This window comes from Notamacropus eugenii, chromosome X, assembly GCF_028372415.1.
Source record: "Notamacropus eugenii isolate mMacEug1 chromosome X, mMacEug1.pri_v2, whole genome shotgun sequence".
Classification (NCBI taxonomy): domain Eukaryota; kingdom Metazoa; phylum Chordata; class Mammalia; order Diprotodontia; family Macropodidae; genus Notamacropus; species Notamacropus eugenii.
Window position 1 is genome coordinate 25715993 of NC_092879.1, and position 12687 is coordinate 25728679.

Sequence of the window (12687 nt, forward strand, 5' to 3'; positions counted from 1 at the left end):
AAAAAGAGAAACTCCTGGAACATTGTGGCCAAATTCCAGAGTTCCCTGGTCAAGGAGAAAATATTGCAAGCAGCTAGAAAGAAACAATTCAAGTATTGTGGAAATACAATCAGGATAACATAAGATCTAGCAGCTTCTACATTAAGGGATCAAAGGACATGGAATATGATATTCCAGAAGTCAAAGGAACTAGGACTAAAACCAAGAATCACCTACCCAGCAAAACTGAGTATAATACTTCAGGGGAAAAATTGGTCTTTCAATGAAATAGAGGGCTTTCAAGCATTCTTGATGAAAAGACCAGAGCTGAAAAGAAAATTTGACTTTCAAACACAAGAATGAAGAGAAGCATGAAAAGGTAAACAGCAAAGAGAAGACATAAGGGACTTACTAAACTTGAACTGTTTACATTCCTACATGGAAAGACAATATTTGTAACTCTTGAAACTTTTCAGTATCTGGGTAGTGGGTGGGATTACACACACACACACACACACACACACACACACACAGAGCACAGAGTGAATTGAATAGGATGGGATCATATCTTAAAAAATGAAATTAAGTGGTGAGAGAGAAATATATCGGGAGGAGAAAGGGAGAAATGGAATGGGGCAAATTATCTCTCATAACAGAGGCAAGCAAAAGACTTTTTAGTGGAGGGAAAAGAGGGGAGGTGAGAGAAAAACATGAAGTTTACTCTCATCACATTCCACTAAAGGAAGGAATAAAATGCATACTCATTTTGGTATGAAAACCTATCTTACAATACAGGAAAGTGGGGGAGAAGGGGATAAGCAGGGTGGGGGGGAGGATGGAAGGGAGGGCAATGGGAGGAGGGAGCAACTTGAAGTCAACACTCTTGGGGAGGGACAGGATCCAAAGAGAGAATAGAAGCAATGGGGGGCAGGATAGGATGGAGGGAAATATAGTTAGTCTTATAAAACACAACTATTATGGAAGTCATTTGCAAAACTACACAGATATGGCCTATATTGAATTGCTTGCCTTCCAAAGTGAATGGGTGGGGAGGAAGGGATGAAGAGAAGTTGGAACTCAAAGTATTAGGAACAATTGTCGAGTACTGTTCTTGCTACTAGGAAATAAGAAATACAGGTAAAGGGGTATAGAAAGTTATCTGGCCCTAAAGGACAAAAGAGAAGATGGGGACAAGGGAAGGGAGGGATGATAGAAGAGAGAGCAGATTGGTGATAGGGGCAATTAGAATGCTTGGTGTTTTGGGGTGGGGGGGAGGGGACAAATGGGGAGAAAATTTGGAACCCAAAATTTTGTGAAAATGAATGTTAAAAGTTAAATAAATTAATAAAAGGAAAAAAGGGAAAAGAAAAGTTTGGGAGAGAAGAGATATTAGACTGACTACCAAATTGAAGGTCTACAGAGCCGTTGTGCTGACCTCATTGTTATATGCTTGTGAAATGTGGACTGTCTAACAGCGCCATGCCAGGAAACTGAATTGCTTCCATTTGAACTGTCTTAGAAAGATTCTGAGGATCACCTGACAGGATAAGGTACCAGACACTGAAGTCCTTGCTGGAGCTGAACTGCCAAGTATTCAAACTATGCTTCAGAGAGCGCAACTCTGATGGGCTGGCCATGTTGTTTGAATGCAAAATGTTCGCTTGCCAAAAAGCCTATTTTATGGAAAACTCGCATGGGGCAGGTGATCACATGGTGGCCAGAAGAAACAATACAAGGACATTCTCAAGGTCTCTCTCAAGAACTTTGGATTTGACTGTGCAACATGGGAGACACTGGCACAGGACTGCTCAGCATGGAGTGCCCACATCAGAAAGGGTGCTGTGTTCTTTGATCAAATCAGAATTGAGATAGCACAAAGATAGCACAGGATTTACGAATTTGGGATATCCACTTCAAATATTCACACAGACTATCTGTGCCCAACCTGTGGTAGAGCATTCCGAGCTCCTATTGGTCTGATCAGCCACAGTTGGACACACTGAAATTTCACTTTACGATGGTGATGTCATTTTGGTCCTCTTCAAAGATGAAGGACAACAACCAACCAGGGCCTTCTCAGAGGGCCAGATCTCCTGTCCTCTCACCCAGTTCCAACCCACCCACCCACAGTATGGATCAGGTCTTTCTGTCTGCAGAAACAGGTGGCCAGGAATTGGGGATCCAGGAGCTCTTCTTTCAAGTTTAACATGTGTTTCTCTTACAATTTACCATTGCTACCCAGAGTGGGCAGTGAAAAGGGAGGAGTGTGAAAGGGAGAAATCTCCTGCTTCCTCCCCACCTTTGCTGCAGTTTGGGGGGAAAGGGGCTCAAGGGAAAAGACACAGAGACCCAAAAGTTAGAAGGATTCCAGGAACCCTAAAATAAAGAGCCCAAGGGAATGGAATTGTACCAACTTTCTTTTATGGGCCGTAAGGTAAGGTGGAAGCAAATATTAGGAGGTCCCCATCCCATCACTGCTTCCCAACAAGGGCCGATAGCCCTGCCATCTCAGCAGGTTGTCTGGGGACATGCTCAAATTGGTCATGAGCCCACCTGAGCCCCTCCCATTCATACCTGCTGAGAGCATGGTCATCACTGAATCACCTGGTTCTCCCACCTTGGAGTCAACCTTGAATCAGGTCTTCCACCCATCAGTCACTTGTCAAGTGCTGGCCCTTCTATGTGCACAACATCTCTCCTGTCCTATGACACACATAGGTTTTTAGGGCTGGAAGGGTCCTCAGAGGCCAGCTTTTCCAACCTCCTCATTTTACATGGAGAAAACTGAAGCTGGGTGGAAGGGGGTGCAGAGAGGGGGAAGGAGGGACTTGTCCAAGGTCACACAAAGGATCCTACACCTAGAGCTGGAAGGGACCTCAGAGACCAGCTAGTTTCATTCCCTTTTGGCAGTAGGTCCAACCCCTTCAGGTGGAGAAACTGAGGCTCAAAGCTTTTGGCTTTGCCAAAATCGTACCCTAAGTAACCTGTGTGACCATGGGCTTGTTACTGTGTCTCACCTGCTATAGGGGATTCTTACTTCCTCCTATGTTGTGGCAACGGGCTGGACACAATTGCTTTCCACGCTCCTGCATGGTGGCACTTAAACATGTGCAGAACGGTCAATTTCCAGTGTGAGCACTGATGCCTCAGAAATCTGCAAATGACCAATCAGGGCCAGATTTGCTGTTTTGCTGATTTGTTTGTCTAGACTTAAGAAAATAATGGGGGAAATATTACTAATCCAGATTAAACATTAAAGTGCATCGTCCACATTCTTTCCAGAGGGCCAGTTGTTAAAATGGGTATAGTTAGTTTTGCCCTGCACAGCCCTCCATGATTGAATGTTGAGGTGTCCCCCATTCCACACTCCCTTGCGATGTCCTAGTTTGAAGTTGTCTGACTGTTTGAATGGAGAAGGGGTGGTAGGCAAGCCCAACTCCTGCCAGGATCTGCAGATTCCCTAGTAGTCCCAGATGGAGGAGGACATTGGGCAGGTAACCCTCTTGATTCAATGATGTGAATCCCCCAAAGGATGATGGAGTTCTATTCACTGAATGAGGGTTACACTCTTCTCCATCAAAATGACAGAGCTTACAAGATAGCTACCCATCTCATCCCAGGAGCCAAGAGAGAACCCATGACTGAGCTCATGACCTACAGTAATTTGACCAGAAGTAGCAGGTCAGACTTCTGGAAGAACTAGCTTCCTCTCTCTCTTCTGCATTCATCCAAAGGTACAGGAACTCAACTTTTCCACCACTTTGCCACTGTGTGACCTCAAGCAAGTCTCTTCACTTCCCTGGGTTTCACTTTCCTCATATGTAAAAGTATGAAGTTAGATTCTTAGGCCTCTGAGGTCCTTTACCAACTCTAGAGTTATGACTTTATAAATGACCCTGGGCAGGTCCCCTCCCCTCCCCTCCCTGGATCTCAGTTTCCTCATCTGGAAAACAGGGAAATGGGACTAGAGGGCCTCTGAGGCCCCTTTTCACTCTGGGTCTACAGAGAGGTGGGAAACTTGCAGCCTTGAGACCACATGTGACCCTCAAGGTCCTCAAGTGTGGCCGATGGTCCAAGTTTTACAGAACAAGTCCTTTTATTAAAGGGATTTGTTCCATGAAGTTTGGATTCAATTCAAAGGACCACACTTGATGACCTAGAAGGGATTTGTTCTGTTCAGTTTGGATTTAGGTGAGGATCCAGAAGAGATTTGTTCCATGAAGTTTGGATTCTGTTCAAAGGACCACACTTGAGGACCTAGAGGGGGATCTGTTCTGTGACATTGGGATTCAAAGGGCTACACCTGAGGACCTAGAGGGCCACATGTGACCTTGAGGCCATAGGTTCCCCAACCCTGGTCTACAATGTTACTGCCTGCAGCTGAAGAAGATCCCCCGCCCTCTCCCCCTATGTTCCATTTTCCTCTCTTGACTCTGGGCTATTGAGAGATGAGGAGTCTGACATCTGTTACCACCTTCTTCCCTTTCCCCTGAAGCCCCAGGAGAATTCTGGGCCCCCATTCCTCTCAATCTTGCTTGCTGCTGCCTTAACAGCAGAGCCCTGAGTATTAGAGGCCTAGTTTTGCAGCCCTCTTCTCCATGCCCTACCTTTTTCTCCTCTCTTTCTCTGCTTATTGTTGCTGAGTCATTTCAGTCCTGTCTGGCTCTTCGTGACTCATTTGAGGTTTTCCTGGCAAAGATACTGTAGTGGTTTTCCATTTCCTTCTCCAGCTCATTTTATAGATGGGGAAACTGAGGCCAACAGGGTTAAGTGACTTGCCCAGGGTCACACAGCTAGTCAGTGTCTGAGGTCACATTTGAATTCAGGTCCTCAGCACTCTATCCACTGCACCACCTAGCTGCTTGTATCTCTCTGTCTCTCTCTCCTGCCTCCCCCAACAAAGTTCTTATGGGTATAGAATAACTTTGTTCAGTTGGGCAAGCCAATCTATACCTATTCTCTTTATTTTTATATGTTTCAGACTTTCTTAAGGATTCTGTTTTCATTATATAGAAGTCGTTATTGATAGATTTGTATGTTGACTTCCAGATCCACCCCTCCATGGTCCTTGTACTTTGTAATTCAACTCAGAGTAGATTAGTATGTTTACTACTGAGCTAAGAAATCCCTCTATGGTCTATTGGGGAAAGGTGTTTCCTTCTATCACATTAAAGTAAGAGCTCTTCACTTGGGGTTATTGAATATTAGTCTTTTTTTGCATCACTGAACTGTAAAGTGATTGGAAACAATTTCCAATTATTTTATAATTGGAAACAAAGTTTCCTTTGTAACCTCATATGTTTTAGTTTACCTCAGGATTCTGAGAAAGCTTCACCAGATTGCCAAAGTGGTCCAGAACATAAAAAATGTGAAGAACTTCCACTTTAGAGCAAAATTTGCATAGCTGTTTTGTGAACTCAGCTTTCCTGATACCCCTAGGACCAAGGTCAAAAGGTCCCAGGAGCTGTCAAAATGTATTTTTTAAAAAATAAGTTCCCGGGGGAGGAGCCAAGATGGCGGAGTAAAAAGATACACATATGCTAGCTCTGAACCCACAGCCCATAAAATACCTGTAAAGGAGAACTCCCAACAAATTCTGGAGCAGCAGAAGCTACGGAACAACAGAGTGTAAGAGATTTCTGTTCCAGACAGACCTGAAAAACTGACCCGAAAGGTCCAGCACGCACCAGACCCAGAGCAGAGCCCAGCCCTACCTTGGCCATAGCCCCGAGAGGAGCAGATCTGAGCAGGCTTCAGGGACAGAACCTCCAGTGGCCACGCAGGTCCCTCCACCCATAGGCACCAAAGGTCAGTGAGAGGGTCTTTTCGGCTCCCCGAGAGGGGAGTGGGATGTCCTCATAACTCAGGCACCCTCGGGAGGCAGAAGCAGAGGCAGCAGAGGACAGGGGCTCCCAAAGCAGGCAGGAGCTGGGATCCGTTGTTGAAGGTCTCTGCATAAACCCCCTGAGGAAACTGAGCCCCATGAGGCAGCCCTGCCCCCACCTGAGCACCTGAACTTAATCTCACACTGAATAGCAACCTTGCCCCTGCCCAAAGCCCTGAGGCTGGGAAGCAGCATTTGAATCTCAGACCCCAAATGCTGGCTGGGTGGATCTGGAGGCAAGGTGGGGGTGGAGAAGACACTCAGAAGTCAAGTAACTGGCTGGGAAAATGCCCAGAAAAGGGGGGGAAAAATATGACCATAGAAGGTTACTTTCTTGGTGAACAGATATCTCCTCCCTTCCTTTCAGATGAGGAAGAACAATGCTTACCATCAGGGAAAGACACAGAAGTCAAGGCTTCTGTATCCCACACATCCAAAATAAATATACCATGGGCTCAGGCCATGGAAGAGCTCAAAAAGGATTTTGAAAATCATGTAAGAGAGGTGGAGGAAAAACTGGGAAGAGAAATGAGAGAGATGAAAGAAAAGCATGAAAAGCATGTCCACACCTTGCTAAAGGAGACCCAAAAAAATGCTGAAGAAAATAACACCTTGAAAAATAGGCTAACTCAATTGGCAAAAGAGGTTCAAAAAGCCAATGAGGAGATGAATGCTTTCAAAAGCAGAATTAGCCAAATGGAAAAGGAGGTTCAAAAGCTCACTGAAGAAAATAGTTCTTTCAAAATTAGAATGGAACAGATGGAGGCTAATGACTTTATGAGAAACCAAGAAATCACAAAACAAAACCAAAAGAATGAAAAAATGGAAGATAATGTGAAATATCTCATTGGAAAAACAACTGACCTGGGAAAGAGATCCAGGAGAGACAATTTAAAAATTATGGGACTACCTGAAAGCCATGATCAAAAAAAGAGCCTAGACATCATCTTTCATGAAGTTATCAAGGAAAACTGCCCTGAGATTCTAGAACCAGAGGGCAAAATAAGTATTCAAGGAATCCACTGATCACCGCCTGAAAGAGATCCAAAAAGAGAAACTCCTGGAACATTGTGGCCAAATTCCAGAGTTCCCTGGTCAAGGAGAAAATATTGCAAGCAGCTAGAAAGAAACAATTCAAGTATTGTGGAAATACAATCAGGATAACATAAGATCTAGCAGCTTCTACATTAAGGGATCAAAGGACATGGAATATGATATTCCAGAAGTCAAAGGAACTAGGACTAAAACCAAGAATCACCTACCCAGCAAAACTGAGTATAATACTTCAGGGGAAAAATTGGTCTTTCAATGAAATAGAGGGCTTTCAAGCATTCTTGATGAAAAGACCAGAGCTGAAAAGAAAATTTGACTTTCAAACACAAGAATGAAGAGAAGCATGAAAAGGTAAACAGCAAAGAGAAGACATAAGGGACTTACTAAACTTGAACTGTTTACATTCCTACATGGAAAGACAATATTTGTAACTCTTGAAACTTTTCAGTATCTGGGTAGTGGGTGGGATTACACACACACACACACACACACACACACACACACACAGAGCACAGAGTGAATTGAATAGGATGGGATCATATCTTAAAAAATGAAATTAAGTGGTGAGAGAGAAATATATCGGGAGGAGAAAGGGAGAAATGGAATGGGGCAAATTATCTCTCATAACAGAGGCAAGCAAAAGACTTTTTAGTGGAGGGAAAAGAGGGGAGGTGAGAGAAAAACATGAAGTTTACTCTCATCACATTCCACTAAAGGAAGGAATAAAATGCATACTCATTTTGGTATGAAAACCTATCTTACAATACAGGAAAGTGGGGGAGAAGGGGATAAGCAGGGTGGGGGGGAGGATGGAAGGGAGGGCAATGGGAGGAGGGAGCAACTTGAAGTCAACACTCTTGGGGAGGGACAGGATCCAAAGAGAGAATAGAAGCAATGGGGGGCAGGATAGGATGGAGGGAAATATAGTTAGTCTTATAAAACACAACTATTATGGAAGTCATTTGCAAAACTACACAGATATGGCCTATATTGAATTGCTTGCCTTCCAAAGTGAATGGGTGGGGAGGAAGGGATGAAGAGAAGTTGGAACTCAAAGTATTAGGAACAATTGTCGAGTACTGTTCTTGCTACTAGGAAATAAGAAATACAGGTAAAGGGGTATAGAAAGTTATCTGGCCCTAAAGGACAAAAGAGAAGATGGGGACAAGGGAAGGGAGGGATGATAGAAGAGAGGGCAGATTGGTGATAGGGGCAATTAGAATGCTTGGTGTTTTGGAGTGGGGGGGAGGGGACAAATGGGGAGAAAATTTGGAACCCAAAGTTTTGTGAAAATGAATGTGAAAAGTTAAATAAATAAATTTTTTTAAAAAGAGGAAAAAAAATCAAAAATAAGTTCCCACATACCAGGTTAAGAACTTCAGATCTAGTCTAACCCCCTCATTTTCCAGCTGGGGAAACTGAGATTCAGAGAGTGAAAATCACTTTTGTTCCAGGTCACAAGGGCTAAAGCCTATAATCCTATAACGTTTTAGGGCTAAGATTTTATACTTCTAATATTCTGTAGTCTAGGGATTCTTAACCTGGGTTCTGAGAGGTTGGATTTCTTTTAATATTTGAATAATTTTTCAATATAATAGGTTTTCCTTTGTAATATTATGCATTTGATTTTGTGTACTTAAAAACCTGATCTGCCCAGGGTTTCATGGACTTAACTGGTCAGAAACGGAGCAAATGGGGCCAAGGATCGGCCTTTTCTACTCTTCTCCTGGTCCCAAGGGGCCCAGGGAGGGGGTGCTGAAGACTTGTTGTTTTCCTTCCCTCCTCTACTGGAAAAAACCGCCACCTCCCGCGTTTCCCTAGTGCTTGGGAGCGGGTGGGGGCAGGGAGGAGCAGCGTCAGCCAGTCGCCCTTGGATACAAGACATCTTTTCCAACTGACTTCCATTCTCCCTGGAGATGTGTTCCCATGGCAACCGCTGGGCCCCTGACACGTAGACGGGTGAACGGCAGAAGCGTCATGGCCCTTTAAAGAAATGGCTGCTTTGGGCAGCCCTAGGGGCTCAGCTTGGGCCGCCTGCTGGAGCAGACCGTCCTTCATCCTCCATTTTCCCAGCATGCCCATGGAAGAACAGGAAGGGGGTGGGGGGAGACAAGCCTTCTCCCCACGATGGAGCTAGGTCTGGCCCTCAAGCAAGGTAGCACCTCCACCAATCCAGGATTGAGTTGGACTTGGGATAAGAACTCAGAGTTTGATTCCCGGCTTTGGGCAAATCGTTTAATTGACTTTGTTTTCTTTTGTGTAAAAAGGGAAGGATTCTTAGCAGTTAGAAAATACATGGAAGACTAGTCCAGTGGAAGCCAACGAATCTGGGAAAGAATGAACAAGGACTGCATAGTATTCATCTCTGAGAGCTCCCATAGCATAGCAGGGCACCTAGTGGGCACTCAGTAGCAGCTCATCCTTCCTTTAGCACTTTCTAATTCACAAACTGACTCCAAAGGATTGTTTTAGATAAAGAAGAGTATTCAAAAGCCAACTAGTCCAACCTCCTCATTTCGCATAGGAGGAAACTGAGGCTGGGAAGGAGCAACTGGCTCAAGGCCATCTATAGGATCCTACGTCTAGAGCTAGACTTCAAAGACCATTAAGTTTAACTTCCTTCATTTTTGACAGAGGGAAACTGAGGCCCAGGAAGGGGAAGTGAATTAGTAAATGAAGTCAGGTAAAATAGGATGAGAGGGAGAAGAGGGAACCTTAGGAAAAAAGGGTCCCTAGTGAAGGTGGAGAGCAAGGCAGTTGCTCCATGGGATCACAGGTCTCCAGCTGGAAGGGACTTCAAAGACCATTCAGTTCAATCCTCTCATTTTATAGATAAGGAAAATTTGCCCAGGCTCATATAGGCAGTATTTAAGGGAGGATTTGAACCTATGTATTTCTGACTCTAGGCCCTACTGCCATCTCTACTATATGCCCAAGGTCACACTGGTAGTCAGCCTCAATCAGAGGGATGTTCTTTGGCTACTTACTGATATTCTCCCCAGTTCCTCTCCTCTCAATGCACCTTATCTTCCTATAGCTTTTGCTTGTTGCGGCATTGTTTTGGAGGAGGGAAAAAGGCTGAACTTGTGATTTCCATCAGTGTGGAACTTCCAGTGTGGAAACTCCATTGATGCAGATTCAACTGGATTTCAATCCACATTTATCACCCAATCAAGATTCAGGTAGATGTTATCTCTGCTTCCTTCCTGCATGAGTTCAGGGCCCTGGTCCCAACCTTTCTCTCCTCCCTGACTCCTTCTCTTATACTAGGGGAAACTCCCTCAAATAGCCCAAGGTCCTGGTTCTTCAACTTGCTTCCTTCCCATGGCCTCAACTTCCACCCAGCCTCAATTACCTACAAAGATGGTCATACCTTTGATCTTTCCATGTTGAGGAGCTCTGAAATTCATCATCTATTGTCCTTCCCCTTCAGTTTTGCCTACACTTTCCTCATCTCCCCATCTTGACCCTTTAGTGAACCAGTTCGACTTTGCAATCAAATCCCTCACCCCCTCGTCTGCCAGTCAATACATATTTATTAAGCGCCCACTATGTGCTAAATACTGTGCTAAGCATTGAGGATACAAAGAAGGTAAAAGGCAGATCCTGCCCTCAAAGAGCTCACAACCTAATAAAGGAGACAGCGTACAAACAACTACGTACAAACAAGCTATATACAAGAGAAATAGGAGATAATCCACAAGGGAAAGGGACTCGGATTTAGGGAGATTGGGGAAGAGAGCAGGAAAGGAACCCAGATTAAGGGAGATTGAGAGGAAGAGCCCCAGATTAAGGGAGATTGGGGAGGGAGGAAGAAAGGGGCCTGGATTAAGGGAGATTAGAGAGGGATGGGGGAAGGGCCCCAGACTAAGGGGGATTGGAGATGGCTTCTTGGGGAGGGAGAAGGGGGATTCGCGTTGTGGGGGTGAGGCAGGAGGGTTGTGAAGGGCTTTCAACACCAAACAGAGGATTTGATATCTGATCCTGAAGGTGATAGGGAACCCCAGGAGTTGAAGTTAGAGGAAGGAGGGTGACAGGGTCAGACTTACACTTCAAGAAAATCACTTTGACAGCTCATTAGGGACCAGACCTACGTTTTAGGAAAATCACTTTGACAGCTGAGGACAGCCTGGAGCGGGGGGACACAGGGGCAAGATCAACCAGCAAGCTACTGCAAAAATCCAGGTGCGAAGTGATAAGGGCTTTTTACCTGGCGGGGTGGCAGTGTCAGAGGCTAAAAGGGGACAGGGGCTATACAGGAGATATGACAAAAGGTAAAATAGAGAGGCCATGGACAGATCGGGAATGGAGGAGTGAGTGAGGATCTGGAGGATGACACCGGGGTTGTGACTGGGAGGATGGTGGTGCCCTCAACAGTAACAAGGAATTTAGGAAGAGGAAGGACTTCGGGGTGGGGAGGGGGAAGATACTGAGTTCAGTTTGGGACACACAGAGTTTAAGATGTCTACAGGAAATCCAGTTCCAGATGTCCAATAGGTAATTGGAGATGGGAGACTGGAGGTCGGCAGAGGTTAAGGCTGGATAAGGAGATTTGAGAATCATCAGCATAGAGAATCCATGGGAGCTGGTAGATCGCCTACAGCAAAATTGTAGAATGGGACAAGAGGGCCTGGGACAGAGCTTTGGGGGACACCCACAGTGAGGAGGCATAAGTAACCTGGATGAGAATCCAGTAAAGGAGACAGAAGGAATGGTCATATAGGTAGGATGAGACCCAGGAGAGGGTGATATCCTGAAAACCTGGAGAGAAGAGAATATCAAAGAGAAAAAGATGATCAAGTGTCAAAGACCATGGAGAGGGCAAGAAGGATGAGGATGGAGAAAAGGCCATTGGATTGGGCAGTTAAGAGATCACTGGTAACTTTGGAGAGAGCAGTTTTGGTTGAGTGATGAGGTCAGAAGCCAGAGTGTAGAGAGTGAGAGGAAAGGGAGTGGAGGCACCTAGTGTAGATGGGTTTCTCAGGGAGTTTGGCCACAAAAGGAAGGAGAGATATGGGATGAGAGCAGGGGCAGATGGATCAAGTGAGAGTTCTTTTGAAGAGCAGGGAGACATAGGCATGTTTGTAGGTAGTAGGGAAGGAGCCAGTGGACAGGGAAACGGAAGATAAGGAAGAGTGAGGATGACAGAGGACATGAGATGGAATGGGATTGCTTGGGCACATAGAAGGCTTTGCTTTGGCAAAGATTAGGGCCACCTCATGATATGAGACATGAGCGAAATAGAAGATAGTGGCAGAAGGCATCTGAGTGATAGCAGATAAGGAAGAGGGAAGAAGGAGCTCACTACAAATGGCCTCAACTTTTCCAGTAAAATGAGGCAAGGCTCTCAGCTGAGGGAGAGGGCAAGGGGAGCCATGGGAGGTTGGGTGGGAGGTTTGCAAGGGCCACTGTGGAGAGTGGGGGAATGGGATGGATGTGAATCCATGAAGGAGGTGTCAGAGGATTGCCTACTAGTGGTGAGGGCCCAATTGAGGTCATGTAATAAATTTGTAGTGGACCCAGTCAGCACAGTTTTCTCCACCTTTGTTCAGCAGCACGTGTAGGAGAGAAGGCAGCAGATGGTGGGAGTGATTCAAGGCTGAGGCTTAGTGGGGCAAGATTGGTTATGTAAGGGGACAAGGGTACTCAAGGTAGAAGGGCAGTGTAGAGTTGAAATGGTTCACCAAAGGGTCGAGATGGGGAAGGGAGAAGTGTAATGAGTACAGGGGCGATGGCCTAGGAAAGAATTGAGGGGCTGAGAGACTGGAGGT